The sequence below is a fragment of the Hypanus sabinus genome, chromosome 8, assembly GCF_030144855.1.
Source record: "Hypanus sabinus isolate sHypSab1 chromosome 8, sHypSab1.hap1, whole genome shotgun sequence".
Taxonomy (NCBI): domain Eukaryota; kingdom Metazoa; phylum Chordata; class Chondrichthyes; order Myliobatiformes; family Dasyatidae; genus Hypanus; species Hypanus sabinus.
The window spans coordinates 128,751,909-128,768,739 of NC_082713.1; the positions used below are offsets into that span (position 1 = coordinate 128,751,909).

Genomic DNA, 16,831 nt, shown 5'->3' on the forward strand with positions numbered 1-16,831 from the left:
CAGTTTAGTTCAGTTCAACGCAAATGTAATAAAATACAATTCAAAATGCATGTTAAGTGCACAGCACAAGGCAACAGTGCGGTAAACAGCTCAGTGACCTCGTGACAAGGCCTTGGTGATAGCAGTATTCATTGGTCTTGCAGCCTGAGGGAAGAAATTGTTAGCCATTCTGGTAGGCATAGTCCTGATGCTTTTGTGCCTCCTTCCCGACAGTAGTGGGTCAAAGAGGTTGTGGGATGTGTGGTAGGGATCCTCAACAATGTTTCAGGCCCTTCATATACAGTGCTTCTCGTAAATGACGCAAATGGCGTGAACCTCTCAGCAATTTTTACTATCCTCTGTAAAACTTCAGTCTGGTGGCTTGCAGCTTCCATTCCACACAGGACACTCTCAATGGTGCTCCTTTGAAAAGTTGTTAGAATAGGAAATATTCACCTTCTAATGGAGGTAATAGAACATAGAATAGTACACCATATTACCGGCCCTTCGGCCCACAATGTTGTGCCAAGCCTCAAACCCTGCCTCCCATATAACCCCCCACCTTAAATTCCTCCATGTACCTGTCTAGTAGTCTCTTAAATTTCACTAGTGTATCTGCCTCCACCACTGACTCGGGCAGTGCATTCCACGCACCAACCACTCTCTGAGTGAAAAACCTTCCTCTGATATCCCCCTTGAACTTCCCTCCCCTTACCTTAAAGCCATGTCCTCTTGTACTGAGCAGTGGTGCCCTGGGGAAGAGGCGCTGGCTGTCCACTCTGTCTATTCCCCTTAATACCTTGTACACCTCTATCATGTCTCCTCTCATCCTCCTTCTCTCCAAAGAGTAAAGCCCTAGCACCCTTAATCTCTGATCATAATCCATACTCTCTAAACCAGGCAGCATCCTGGTAAATCTCCTCTGTATCCTTTCCAATGCTTCTACATCCTTCTTATACTGAGGCGACCAGAACTGTACACAGTACTCCAAGTGTGGCCCAACTGGAGTTTTATAGAGCTGCATCATTACATCGCATCTCTTAAACTCTATCCCTTGTCTTATGAAAGCTAACACCCCATAAGCTTTCTTAACAACCCTATCTACCTGTGAGGCAACTTTCCCCCAGATCCCTCTGCTCCTCCACACTACCAAGTATCCTGCCATTTACTTTGTACTCTGCCTTGGAATTTGTCCTTCCAAAGTGTACCACCTCACACTTCCCCAGGCTGAACTCCATCTGGCATTTCTCAGCCCACTTCTGCATCCTATCAATGTCTCTCTGCAATCTTCGACAATCCTCTACGCTATCTACAACACCACAAACCTTTGTGTCGTCTGCAAACTTGCCAACCCACCCTTCTACCCCCACATCCAGGTCGTTAATAAAAATCATAAAAAGAAGAGTCCCAGAACAGATCCTTGTGGGACACCACTAGTCACAACCCTCCAATCTGAATGTACTCCCTCCAGCACAACCCTCTGCCTTCTGTAGGCAAGCCAATTCTGAATCCACCTGGCCAAACTTCCCTGGATCCCATGCCTTCTGACTTTCTGAATAAGCCTACCGTGTGGAACCTTGTCAAATGCCTTACTAAAAACCATGTAGATCACATCCACTGCACTACCCTTATCTATATGCCTGGTCACCTCCTCAAAGAGGATGGTATTCACCATCTCCACTATTTTAACATGATCCTTGATGGTGGAAATATTACTAGCAAATAATATTTCCACTCTTCCCTTTGTATACTCCCAAACTGCCTATCTGTGTATACGTTGCCAGTTTGTCCTCTTTCCTGTTTAGACAACACTGCTGCTCTTGAAGCTTATCTGTACCACAGTCAAAGTCATTCATTGTCATATGCTCAAGTAGACGTGTGCAAAATACAATGAAAAACTTAACCTGCAACTGTGTTGCAGGCACAGAGCATCATATGAGCATCATTCACAGGAAGAAATATAGATTATACGCAGTTTTTGCAAGAAAGCTCACTGATCAGAACGTTTAACTCTCTAGTCATCGTCCTCCCTGCCTCTCACAGTGTCACAAACTACTGTTGCTTTTTAATTGTAATACAAGAGCCATCAATGCTGAAAATCCAGAATAACTCCAGAAAAAAGTGACAAAATGGACTTTTAACATCGTAAACCAGCGAGTTGTTGATTCGTCTCCTGCTCACTGTGAAAATGGGGGACATCTCCCTCTCCCTTGCCAGGGAGTGAGAGAACGTTTGGTTTGTTGATTGTCGGATGAAATGCAAAGCTTTTGGGATAACTTTGGTCTGTGTCTTTGCTATTGCTTAGCACACACTTGGGCTCAGTGATAGTACCAATGTGCATTGTTTTTGCTAGTGGGGGGAGGGGAGATAGTTGCTCGCTGCCGCTTACGCGCAGGAGGGGGGAGCTGGGGGGGGACTTTGGGGTTCTCACATTTAACTGTCGTTCATTCTTTGGGGCATTCCTCTGTTTTCGTGGATGCTTGTGAAGAAAAAGCATTTCAGGATGTATATTGTATACATTTCCCTGATATTGAATTTGACCTTTGAACAAACTCAAGTGCTGGAGGAACTTGGCAGGTTAGACTGCATCAATGGAAAGGAACAAACAGTTGACATTCAGGCTGAGCCCCTTCATCAAAGTTCAAAAATTCAAAGTAAAATTTATTATCAGAGTACATTTTCGCAATAATATTTATATGATGGGTCCAGTTTAGGTCATCTGAGATAGTGACACCCAGGAATTTAAAGTTACTGACCCTGTCCATATCTATCCTCCAAAGATTACTGGCTTATGGACCTCTGGTTTCCCTTGTCTGAAGTCTACATCAGTTCCTTGGTCTTATTGACATTGAGCGAGAGGTTGTTGTTACCACTCAACCAAGTTCCACTTCTCAGGATTGGAAAGGAAGGGATAAGAAACCAGTTTCTTCTTCTAGGAAGTAGTTTTGGCTTCTCTTCCCCCTTCCTTACTGGCCCTAATGAAGGGTCTAAGCCTGAAATGTTGAATCTTTATTCCTCTCTATAGATGCAGCCTGACCTGCTGAGTGTTTCTAGCATTTTCTATCTCATTTCAGGCTCCCAGCTCCTGCAGTTATTTGATTTTCACACATAAACTGTGCATATGTTCAGACTTTTAAGCTGACAGACTGAATATCTGTTGTAGTGTCACATTGCTGGAAAGCAGACACAGCACAGAACTGTCCAATCAGTCTTGAAATATGAAACCGAGTCTGCGGAATGCTCACACTTAAATATGTAAAGGGGGTTTCTTTTTTTTCTTTTTGTTACTGTTGGGAAAGGGTTTCCTTTTGTTAACTCGCAGGAATGCTAATTTACTGATAACGAGAATGGTATTCCTTTGTAAACCAAATGGGGATTAATGTTCTTTCTTCTGAGTCTGTAAGCTTTTGTTGACGGGCTTTTGGGCAGATCGGCGCAAGGGGGTCGAGAGAGAGGGCGCAATGCTCTAAGCTGGGCGAGGACCGGACCCCAAAGGGGGGGTCCGAGGCCGGGAGATTCTCCGAGGAGGGGGGGGGATGAAGCTAGATGTGCTTGGTTGACCACTCGGAGGGTCCTGAGCTGTTTGGAGAGTCGAGGAGTTCGGAGGGTCCTGAGCTGCGAGTCGAGGAGTCCAGAGGGGATCGAATGGTGGTCAGAAGACTTCAGTAATTGAGCTCCAACGGCTGTGCACGAAGTGGTTTGGACTTTGATAAGTTTGGCGCCTTTTCTTTAATTTTCTCTTCATATATACTGTATCGTTATTAATCACTTAGTTATAGTAACCTTTATAAATTGTACTCATTTAATCGCATATGGTGTACTGTCTGGTTTTGGGCGAGGCGGGGACATCACACAGCATCCACACCAGCTGATTACCCAGTTTGGCGGGGCTGAAGGCTGCTCCCCCTAGACAAGAACAAGCTGAGCGAGCCTGAGGCGACCCAGGGGGTTACATAGTGGGGTGCTCGTCCGGGGTTGATTTCTGTGGAAGCTGTGTGATCACCCTCTTTAAATTGTGTCTGCGGCGAAGAGCTGGTGTGCCTTTGTGGGTGTGCGATTGCTGGTTATCACTGCGTGTGTGTTGGGTGGGGTGGTTGCTGTTGGCTGACGAAATGGTGGTGCGACCATGGGCTGACTACTGTTTGGAGAGTGAGGAGTGACAGGTTGGGATGTTTCAACAGTGGTGAGCTCCGCCCGGTTGTTGGAATAATGTCCAGCCCTAAAGGGGCGGAGGCGTGGGCGGAGCGGACCCCTCAGTTGTTGGGTGAGTGGCAGTGCTTGGCTGAGGAAAAGCGACAGGGACGGGTTGAAAGTTTGAGTAGGCGGGCTGGTGACTTTGTTAGAACTGTCAGGCGCAATTACCTCGAAGTGACCGCTGCCAGTTCTGGGAAAGTGTGGGAAAATGCGTGTGGTTCGACTGGAAGTCAAATGCCGCAGCTGTGGGGCTTATTATATCTGTGGCAGGAGATTGGTGGGAAGTTTTTAGGGTATCCCTTTTTGCCTAGGGGGGCAGATAAATTGCTCGTGGTGCCAAGGGGATCTGTCAAGGGGATCGGTTGTTCCGTTGATTCGAGAGGTGTCGGGAAACTTAGAGGAGGCCCAGTGGGGGAATGGCTTGGGGTCTCTGGGGGAGCACATTCCCAGCAATGTACCAAGGAACTCCCGAAAGGAACAGACCCTATTCCTGAAGGCTTAGAGGGGCCATGCGCACAGGTGTTGTTACGGATGGATGGAAGTCAAGTTAAAGCCATCCTCGGCACCGGGGCGCCGGTGAAGTTGCTGTACAGTTTGTTTCATAACCGTTATTGGAAGCATTTACCCTTGACGACATTGAGGACACTGGAGATTCGGGGTACCAGTGCCGGTGATTATCCAGACAACGGTTGTTGGTCAGTGAAAATGGAGTTCTTAGAGGCAAATGTGGAGGAGACTGAGGTTCATGAATCGTTAATGCTGATGTGTCCGGACCCTGTTGAGACGGGCAGCGTTTCTGTTCTAGAGAGAACCAAAATCCTGCTGGTGCGCTTGGGAGCCTGCCCGGAGGAGGCGGGTGAGCGCTGTTTGGAGGCATTGTCGATGCACCCAGGGTTTCGAGCTGCTTGTGTGGACGTGTGTAGCAGCATTGGGCTGATACCGAATTCAAACAAGAGCCAGTGGCGGTACGGCCTGGGGGAAGTATCTGAGGGTGAGACCCTCTTCGTGGACGCTGCGAAACACCACAAGGGAGGGGAGTTGACTGCTGAAGACACCTCGGAGAGAGAGAGGTTGCGGCGACTGGCCCCTACAGCCGTGGAAGATGTAGGCAGCGTGTGTATGGATTATATTGCGTTGAAGAGGCGCACTGTCAGTGACCAGAATATGGCCCTGAGGGCCAGAGAGGAGATGGCCTGTCTGAGTGGTGTGAAGTGGTTTAAGGTGCTGGATCTGAGGAGTGGATGTTGCCAGATCCCGATGAGTGGGGCCAACAAGGAGAAGACGGCCGTTATAAATTCCCTAGGAGTCTTCGGGTCCGAAAAGATGCCACAGGGCATATCTGGAGCCCTTGCAACCTTCCTGCGGGGCAGGTGGAAGACCATAGGGGATGTGGAGGCGTTTGGAGTTTTGGTGTATGTGGATGATCTCTCGGTATTTGGATTTGCCTCAGGAGAATATGAAGTGAGGTTGTTGCAGGAGCAGCTGAGAACTACCGAGTTAGTGTTTTCGGGACACGTGCCAGGGCTGGCGAAGGTCGCAGCTTGTGAGAGACTGTCTCTACGGAATCAAGTTTGAAATGAAGACGGAGAGACTGGAGAAAGTGATCTGGAACCATTCGGAAGACTTACAAGTTGGAGAGAATGAAGGAAGTTGTCTGACTGAGGGTAATAGCAAACTGAGAACCCGGAGAGGGGAGTTTGCAGAGGTGAAGAAATTACAGACAAATCTCAGAAAAGAGAAGTGGAAGCTTGAAGGGAACCTGAAGATGACCATCGACAGTTCAAATTAAGTGCAAAACCTGAAAGTTGATCTGGAAGAAGTCATGAGGAAGAAAAAGCTGGAGAGAAGTGCAGTGAATACTGAACAGGAGGCTGAAGAGACTGCGGGAGCAGTGCAGGCCACGTGTTTCCGTTTGGAGAAGATCAAACAGCAGCTACCAATCACAGGAATGAGGAAGAATACAGATTCGATGGATGATGTGCTGGATGTGTGGTACATGCTGCCTTTTGCTGACTTTCCCTCGATTGAGGAAGAGACCTTTGGCCCTTCTCCCATTGAGTCAGGTGTAGCGGGGAGGGTTAGCTGTGTGCAGTGTGGGGCATGAGTGAGAGGTTGAGAGAGGAGTTGGTAGTGGGCCCAAGGTATCCTCAGTTGTGTCCGAGCCTGAAGGGTTTAGGTGAGGGGGTACGGAGGCCTCAGAAGGGTTAGGGAACTCCCAGATAGTTGGCCTAAGTAGCGCCTGAGGAACAGGGCGTGAGGGTTACTGTGTGGGGAGGAGAAATCACTGTTTGTGCTTGGGTTTCGGTGTGTTGGCAGGAAAGGTGGCGAGTTATTTAGTAGTCATGAGGACATGACTTTTATTTGGTGGAGGAAGTGTGTAAAGGGGGTTTCTTTTTTTTCTTTGTTGCTGTTGGGAAAGGGTTTCCTTTTGTTAACTAGCAGGAATGCTAATTTACTGATAACGAGAATGGTATTCCTTTGTAAACCAAATAGGGATTAATGTTCTTTCTTCTGAGTCTGTAAGCTTTTGTTGACGGGCTTTTGGGCAGATCAGCGCGAGGGGGTCGAGAGAGAGGGCGCAATGCTCTAAGCTGGGCGAGGATCGGACCCCAAAGGGGGGTCCGAGGCCGGGAGATTCTCCGAGGAGGGGGGGATGAAGCTAGATGTGCTTGGTTGACCACTCGGAGGGTCCTGAGCTGTTTGGAGAGTCGAGGAGTTCGGAGGGTCCTGAGCTGCGAGTCGAGGAGTCCGGAGGGGATCGAATGGTGGCCAGAAGACTTCAGTAATTGAGCTCCAACGGCTGTGCACGAAGTGGTTTGGACTTTGATAAGTTTGGCGCCTTTTCTTTAATTTTCTCTTCATATATACTGTATCGTTATTAATCACTTAGTTATAGTAACCTTTATAAATTGTACTCATTTAATCGCATATGGTGTACTGTCTGGTTTTGGGTGAGGCGGGGATATCACACAGCATCCACATCAGCTGATTACCCAGTTTGGCGGGGCTGAAGGCTGCTCCCCCTAGACAAGAACGAGCTGAGCGAGCCTGAGGCGACCCAGGGGGTTACAAATATATTGCAAGTACCTCAATGCTAACTATAAATGGCTGTGTTACTTAACTATCTTTTTGAATCTTTGTGCATTCGTTGTCAATCCATGATCTTTCATTGCAACCATAACTGCACTTCAGAAAGTACTGGCTGCAACCGTATGAGGTCATGAAACAACTTAAAGCAATTCAGAGCTTTTTGTTCACTTGCAAACATAATCTCTGAACTAAAATATAACCTACAATTCAGCTAGGATATCGGATACTGAGGTCCGCCTACAATACTTAGTTCCTGATTCTTCAGACAGTGACTTGGAAACACTCAGTTTGATGCAGACAAACCATCTGTTGATCCCTTTTGGTGCTGCGAGTCAGAATTGGAAGATGGCCAGGATTCAGGTCCCCACTGTCCTGCAGCCTCACTCTAAATACCGATGTGCAGACAGATTCATAATTTGCAGCAGTCGTGCTTGCCCCTCTCTCGTTACTGGGGCTGGAGCCAGTAAACTACATTTCGGACATGCTCTGCTATACTTGATGGCTGAGTTAAATCCATCTGTGCTGTCTTTACGACAGTTATTTAGTTTATAATATTTTCGCTTAGTAATTCATTCAATAGTATTTTCTAGTTAGAATTAGAAGTGTTTAAAGTATATTCATTGCATGTAAAATATATCGGCATGCGATGACGTCACATCCGGTTTCGCCGCGTCTTGTGGGAAAACACCGGTTTGAAATTAGCGCGAGGGTGGGGGCTTTCCACGAGGCTCACCTGAGCACAAGCAGTTTTGCAGGCATGAGAAATCACAGTGAGAGCAACGCTGTAAGTTAATAGATAATCGATATATTGAACTAAGATGTTAATGCTGATCCTGTTAGAGGTAACGACGGTAGATAATGTTTATGCTTTCCTTAGTTAAAGAGTCGCGGATAGTTTGCATGGAAGTGTATTTAAAGTAGTCAATGGAGCAGGTAAACTCTCCCTGTATACTGCACCTTAGTGTAATGTAGTTATAGTCACCTTTGCAAGTATTTACACTTGAAATGTGATATTAAGGAAGGAACAAATACTGTATCAATCCTGTATTGTTTTATCAACAGTTTTCACCATATGTTAATGTGAAGAGTGAACAGTAAATGGTTAATCTTACTGCGATCTGGTTCTTATTAACTGTGGTTTATCCGGACGTTAAATTCGGCGTTTCGTTACACCCGAAGGAGAACGTTACAGTGAAAAAGCGGCATTATCAGGTGTTTCAAGTGCTGCAATGTCAGCTCAATCCAGCATCAAGTCGACGCCGCCCAGCGACAAGGGCAGTAAACCGACATCAAGTAAGCCCACCCAGGCGTTATCAGGTGTTCCAAGTGCTGCAATGTCAGCTCGATCCGGGATCAAGTCGATGGCGCCCAGCGACAAGGGCAGTAGAACGACATCAAGTAAGTCCACACAGGCAAGAGCCAAGGCAGAAGCCGCCAAGGTGCGACTGCATTACGCCAAACAAGAGGCAGTTTTGAAAATGAAACTGGCCACCAAAGAAGCCGAAAGGGCCGCCAGACAAAGAGAAGAGGCTGCCAGAGAAAGAGAAGAGGCTGCCAGACAAAGAGAAGAGGCCGCCAGAGAAGCCGAAACCCAGTTGGAAATGACAAAAATATCGACAGAGTTGCATGTGCTGCAGCTAGAAGGAGAAGGAGAAGCTGCCAGGGTGGAAGCAGAGTACATAGAAGAAGCTGAAGGGTCGCGTGATCTGACCGAAACAAGTTCTGCTTTGGAAAGGACCAGACTGGAACGCACGAGCGACTATGTACAATATCAAGCAGACAGGCAGGCTCGTCTCCCCTCTCCATACCTATTCGATAACTTCCCCAGCTACGAGGAAGAGAATTTACCCTCGCGGCCCCGCGATGAAGTCAAGAATGAAAGAGCTGACAACCGATATACTTTGACACCAAAGTTACAAAGTTCGATGCGAAGAGACGCGGAGGTTGAATCCAGGATGGCAAATTCCATGAGAAACGTGCGTTCTCAGTCATATGGGCGCCAACGTACTTCTCCAGCCCGCATGCCGCTTGCAGCCGATCCCACGCTGCAGTATTTAGCACGACGGGATCTCGTCACTTCGGGACTGTACCAGTTTGACGATAAACCCGAAAATTACCGTGCTTGGCTCTCCACATTCACCAACGTGATTGACGGGGTCCAGCTCAGTGCAACCCAAAGGTTGGACCTTATGGCGAAATGGCTGGGGAAAGAATCACGCGACCAGGTGAGACGCATGCGTTCAGTGTACATCAACAAACCTGAGCTAGCCTTAAGCGAAGCGTGGGAGAGACTTTGGGAGAGATATGGGTCCCCCGACATTATTGAAGGGGCGCTATATCGACGTCTGGAAAACTTTCCTAAGGTGTCAGCCAAAGATCACTTTAAGTTAAGAGAATTCGGAGATTTACTCATGGAGATCCAAGGCGCCAAAGAAGATGGCTATTCAGCTGGTCTAGTATTCCTAGATACTCCATCCGGGATTAGACCAATTGTGGACAAACTTCCATTTGGGCTGCAGGACAAGTGGCTGACTGTTGCCTCAGAGTACAAGGAAGACCACGATGGTCGATTTCCTCCCTTTGAGCTCCTCACTAGGTTTGTGTGCAAGGAGGCGAAGAGGCGAAACGACCCTAGCCTTGTAGGTCCAGGAAGCAGTTCGATTTACACCAAGCCAGGCAGATCCGTTTCGAATGTTTTCAACATTGATAAACCCGTGTCAGTGCTCAAGACCGAAGCCCTTACGACTAACAACGACCCTGGCAAGTATTGTCCATTGCATAACAAACCTCACCCCCTGAAAGCATGCAGAATGTTTAGGGAAAAACCCCTTGAAGAGAGGACGGCTCTTCTCAAGGAGAAAAGAATATGTTTTAGATGCTGTTCCTCAACCTCTCACCTCGCCAGAGAGTGTACGATCGCCGTGAAGTGTCCGGAATGTGGCAGCCCAGATCACGTCGAGGCCATGCATCCCGACCTGTCACCACAAACCGAGAGCGCTCCTTCACCCCCACAACAGGACGGCGGGGAGGGAGAGGCTCACTCTAGGTCAATAGCTGTCAGCACGAACTGTACAGAAGTTTGCGGTCAAGCTCAGTCAAGTCGTTCTTGTTCCAAGATCTGCCTCACTAAGGTGTACCCTAAAGGAGCCAAAGACAAGGCCATCAAAGCCTATGTGATTCTGGACGATCAGAGCAATCGTTCACTAGTCAGTCCAGAGTTCTTTAAATTGTTCAACATTGAGAGTGAGCGGTTCCCATACTACCTCAAAACTTGCTCAGGCAACATGGAAACCCAAGGAAGGAAGGCAGAAGGCATCCAGATCGAGTCCCTGGATGGCAAAGTCGTCATCTGTCTCCCTCCGCTCTTAGAGTGCAATGAAATCATGAATAACCGCGCTGGGATCCCGACACCAAGTGCGGTGCTACACCAGCCGCATCTCCACCACATCGCCAAACACATCCCAGAACTGGATCCGAAAGCGGAAATACTCCTGCTGTTAGGAAGAGATGTTATCCAGGTACACAAGGTTAGGCAGCAGATCAATGGACCACTCAACGCCCCCTTCGCGCAACGTCTGGATCTGGGCTGGGTGGTGATAGGAGAGGTGTGTCTCGGTGACGTACACAAACCGATGGTTAACACACTCAAGACCAATGTGCTAGAGAGTGGCCGCCATTCAATCTTTCAACCCTGCCCGAGTGTCCCGTGCATCAAGGAAGCACAACAAGGCGTTAACAAGCGCGAGGCAAGCGACGAGTCGCTGGGCCAGTCAGTCTTCGCTCTAACGAAGTATGACAACAAACTTGCACAATCAGCTCAAGATAGCATTTCTTTAAAAATCAAAGACACCAAGGTCTTCAGAGATGAAGCAAATAATGGGGTTGCCCCATTGCCAATCAGAGAACCACGCCAGCGCTCACCAGATAACAAAGAGCAGGCAGTCAAACGGTTCACGTCCTTACGGAAAACCTGGAAAAGGAAACCTGAGATACAGCAACGCACCCGATTGGCCCACGAGGTACTGTGCACCCTAATGGCAGAGGTCACAGCCATTATAAACGCACAATCATTCCTACCTGTGTCTTCTGACCCAGAAAACCCCTTTATACTTTCGCCATCAACGCTCCTTACGCAGAAGGCAGGAGCACCTCCTCCACCAGGAGACTTCTCAGACAAGGATTTGTACACAAAGCAATGGAGACAAGTCCAGGCTCTGGCAAATCAGTTCTGGTCCCGCTGGAGACAAAAATATCTACCTTTGTTGCAACAGAGACAAAAGTGGACAGAACCCCGCAGGAATCTTCAAGTTGGAGACTTAGTCCTGCTCAGGGACAAGCTAGTCGCTCGCAACAGCTGGCCAACGGCCAGAATCACTGCTACATTCCCTATCGAGGATGGACATGTCAGGAAGATCGAATTGAAGACTACCGACCAAGGCGATGTGAAAATTTACCAAGGGCCAGTTACAGAAGTTATTCTACTTCTACCCAATGACTGATTAAGAGACTAAGTTTTGTACTCTGCTCATTGTGACCTTACGAAGGTCAAGCGGGGAGTGTGCTGTCTTTACGACAGTTATTTAGTTTATAATATTTTCGCTTAGTAATTCATTCAATAGTATTTTCTAGTTAGAATTAGAAGTGTTTAAAGTATATTCATTGCATGTAAAATATATCGGCATGCGATGACGTCACATCCGGTTTCGCCGCGTCTTGTGGGAAAACACCGGTTTGAAATTAGCGCGAGGGTGGGGGCTTTCCACGAGGCTCACCTGAGCACAAGCAGTTTTGCAGGCATGAGAAATCACAGTGAGAGCAACGCTGTAAGTTAATAGATAATCGATATATTGAACTAAGATGTTAATGCTGATCCTGTTAGAGGTAACGACGGTAGATAATGTTTATGCTTTCCTTAGTTAAAGAGTCGCGGATAGTTTGCATGGAAGTGTATTTAAAGTAGTCAATGGAGCAGGTAAACTCTCCCTGTATACTGCACCTTAGTGTAATGTAGTTATAGTCACCTTTGCAAGTATTTACACTTGAAATGTGATATTAAGGAAGGAACAAATACTGTATCAATCCTGTATTGTTTTATCAACAGTTTTCACCATATGTTAATGTGAAGAGTGAACAGTAAATGGTTAATCTTACTGCGATCTGGTTCTTATTAACTGTGGTTTATCCGGACGTTAAATTCGGCGTTTCGTTACACCCGAAGGAGAACGTTACACCATCTTTGTTTTCATTATGGGCTTTTCCACTAGTATTTTATGTTGGGTTCTTTTCCCAGGGATTGAGTTCCCAGTACCTTCTAATGCATTTGAAGATTGATTGCTCCTTCTGTCGTTTGCCCTCCAGGCCTGCCTTGACAATAAGCATTGGCTAAGTTTTACCTTATTAACAAACTGCCAAAGCAATTAGCTGGAAATCTGTGCATTGTTGAAAATATTTTGGTAGCTTTTTAACATTCAGGGCATTGTGGATTACAGGCTATAATAATGAACACCCAATGACTTCTGAATGAAGTCTGAAGGAAATGTTGGTAAGCCTAATTGTTAATTATGTTCATTATTTCAGAATCAGAATGAGGTTACTTGTTAATTTAGCAGCAGCAGTTCAATGCAATGCATGATATAGAAGGGAAACAATAAATAAATTGCAATATATGTGTATTGAATAGATTAAAAATTGTGCAAATACAGAAAGAATATATATTTTTAAAAGTCCAATGTCCATTTAGGAACTGAATAGCAGAATTTTTTAATATATTCACATCAGTTTTTCCCCACCTCTCATCCTCTGAAGACAGTCTGCTGGTAGGCCACTGGTGGGGTTTGATGATGAATTTTGTCAGACTAGTCAGCTGCTGGAGAAGTTACAGACAGACTTATTCCTGTTTATCAGCCAGAACTTTGCTGCGTTCAAGAATAATGAAATAAGACTCCTTCCATGGACTCTAGTACTGAAGCAGTACTTCATTACTAAATCAGAGGATTCCAGTTAATTGGGCCATCGGTTAATTGGGACAGCCGCTTATTTGGGACAACTGATAGAGAACAGAAACAAATTGAGAAAATGGCTGAGATTCCATTCATTTATGAGGGACTCTATGCTGCTTAATTGGAAGACCATTGCTGAACAGCTTCTAACTAGTATAGGTCGCGTGTATTTGTGAGCCTCTTAGATTCTATACCGTGTTTAGAGCGGCCAGTTTTTAAATAGTGTCAGGGTGTTTGTTTGTATTTAAAAAGCATTGATTTTTGTCGCTGATAGTTGGTGAGAAAAAAGCAGTAAGGCAGTTGGGGACTGTCTTGCTCACTGGGGTTTCAAGCATTCAGAAATGGCCTGGAGTGAAAATGAAATGATTTCACTACTTCAACAAGTTAGGTGCTATAAAGAATTTGAAGGTATCAACAATCATCTTGAATGTCACAGTGAAAGTGGAGATTTGGAGGATGCAAACGTCGATAACATTGTATGGAGGAAGTCTATTATCTGCACAAGGTACCTGCGCTAATTTTGTACATAGCATATACTGGAGGAATTCCTCGCTCAATAACTATTAGGAACCAATACATAGTTTTATAGTACTGTAGTACTATTGGTAGTGTTTTAATTTGTTCCGTATTTCATTTAAATACATCATTTGTTACTCAGTTCGTCTTTTTTTATGTATTTTTAACTATTTCCATGAATTAGTGCAGCCGCTTAATTGGCCAAAATATACTGGTCGTGATGTGTCCCAATTAACCAGAATCCACTGTATGTTCAAATTCCTCCTACAGTGACAGACATGCTCCCAGATACATCCTGGAAATAGTAACTCATTCACTCTTTTTCAAATGTACCACACTCCCTGGGCCCAACCACATGATGGCACATTCTACAGAATCCCAGCAAATATCATCACACCTCTGAGAATCCTGTTGTCCTAACTTCTCAAGGTTCAGGGAGGAGGTACAGGAGCCTGGCGGTCTATTCTCAATGATTCAGAAACAACCTCTTTCCCCTCTGCCATCAGATTTCTGAACAGTTCATCAATTGCTGAACACTATGTCATTAATGATTTTTTATTGCACTATTTAGTTACTTAATGTTTTATATTAATATGTTTTAATATATGTTTTATATTAATTTTGTCTTTGTACTGAAATACAAAACAACAAATTTCACATCATACAATATATGACAATGATAATAAACCTGATTCTGACATTCCATCTCTTTCAACCCTTTGTCATTTCTACCTATCATTACCAGCTTCAAACACGATTCGCTCCCTCATCTGTTGACCACCCTCCTCACCTGGATCCGCCCACCATCCCTCCTCACCTGGATCCGCCCATCATCCCCTCCTCACCTGGATCCGCCCATCATCCCCTCCTCACCTGGATCCGCCCATCATCCCTCCTCACCTGGATCCGCCCATCATCCCCTCCTCACCTGGATCCGCCCATCATCCCCTCCTCACCTGGATCCGCCCATCATCCCCTCCTCACCTGGATCCGCCCATCATCCCCTCCTCACCTGGATCCGCCCATCATCCCCTCCTCACCTGGATCCGCCCATCATCCCCTCCTCACCTGGATCCGCCCACCATCCCCTCCTCACCTGGATCCGCCCACCATCCCTCCTCACCTGGATCCGCCCATCATCCCCTCCTCACCTGGATCCGCCCATCATCCCCTCCTCACCTGGATCCGCCCATCATCCCCTCCTCACCTGGATCCGCCCATCATCCCCTCCTCACCTGGATCCGCCCATCATCCCCTCCTCACCTGGATCCGCCCATCATCCCCTCCTCACCTGGATCCGCCCACCATCCCCTCCTCACCTGGATCCGCCCATCATCCCCTCCTCACCTGGATCCGCCCATCATCCCCTCCTCACCTGGATCCGCCCATCATCCCCTCCTCACCTGGATCCGCCCATCATCCCCTCCTCACCTGGATCCGCCCATCATCCCCTCCTCACCTGGATCCGCCCATCATCCCCTCCTCACCTGGATCCGCCCATCATCCCCTCCTCACCTGGATCCGCCCATCATCCCCTCCTCACCTGGATCCGCCCACCACCCGTCCTCACCTGGATCCGCCCACCATCCCCTCCTCACCTGGATCCGCCCATCATCCCCTCCTCACCTGGATCCGCCCACCATCCCCTCCTCACCTGGATCCGCCCACCATCTCTCCTCACCTGGATCCGCCCATCATCCCTCCTCACCTGGATCTATTCATAACTCTCTTCACCTGGATCTGCCCATAATTTATCAGCTCTTTCTCCACCCCGTCTTTGCACCTGTTTATACTGTCTATCTCCCCTCTTTCATTCCTGCCCAGATGAAGGGTATTAATTTAAAATGTCTATTATCCATCTTCCTCCATAGGTACTGCCTGACGTGCTGAATTAGTGTAGTACTTTTGTGCATTGTTCCCAAGGACTGTGCTTTATTTTCTGCAGATTGAAATGCCACACACAGACTTCTACTAACTTTTGTCACTGATAATGTAGGGCAACAAGTAAAATCACTGAAGATCTTGAATCATTGAAACCTGCTGAGACGCCAATCTCCCTCTCCCACTGATTCCCAAGGGCTCAGATTTAGGTCAGGCGTCTGTTCTCAGTGCGATGGCACTCAGAATGCGCAATGAGATGGGAAGACTGCAATGATGTCATCGGTTACTGTTATGCATCTCTTTGCTTCCTGCTGCCTTAAAGAAAAAGGCACTGAATGCTTTTTCATTGGTTGCAGAATGTTTCATTCAGACGTGACCATCTGTAGCCTACTAGGATTGTGGTTACCCAGAAGAGACGGAGTTATTCACATCAATCAAAGAAACTTCACAATTATTTTCTCTTACCATTTCACGATCCCTTCCTGAACTTGTTGATACCCTGCTGTAATGTCCAAAGAGGTTCACAACAAAGATCCTGGGAATGAAAAGGTTAATGTATGAGGAACATTTGATGGCTTTGGGCTTGTATTCGATGGAGTTTAGAAGAATGAGGGGGAATCTCGTTGAAACCTATCAAATATTGAAAGATCTGAATATAGTAGATGTGGAGAGTATGTTTCCCATAGTGGGGGAGTTTAGGACCAGATGGCACCACCTCAGTAAAAGAGGATATCCCTTTAGAACATGGATGAGGAGGAATTTCTTTAGCCAGAGGGTGGTGAATCTGTAGAATTCATTGCCACAGATGGCCATGGACACCAAGTCATTGGGTATATTTAAAGTGGAGGTTGATAGGTTCTTGATCAGTGAGGTTGTCAAAGGATATGGGGAAAAGGCAGGAGAATGAGGTTGACAGGGGAAGAAAAATCAGCCATGATGGGATGGCAGAGCAGCCCGAATGTGCTGAATGGACTAATTCGGTTCCTGAGTCTTCCGGTCTTATGTAAAAGATAGAATAAATTGCTTTGCCATATCCAGACCAGTGTTAATCCCTTTGAGGGTCTAATTCTGCAAGAAAACAAAAGATGAGGTCAGTTATTGCACTGCTGTAGGTAGGATCTGGCAGATGCAAATGAATTGAACTAGCCCTTGCAATAAAGCAGTGACTTCCT

General features: G+C 46.7%; 1 protein-coding gene across 5 annotated transcripts in view; it reads left to right on the forward strand.

Moving 5' to 3' along the window:
- LOC132398415 (DENN domain-containing protein 5B-like) overlaps positions 1-16,831 on the forward strand; it is a 288,937-nt gene that overhangs the window by 48,975 nt on the left and 223,131 nt on the right. The window lies entirely within an intron of this gene.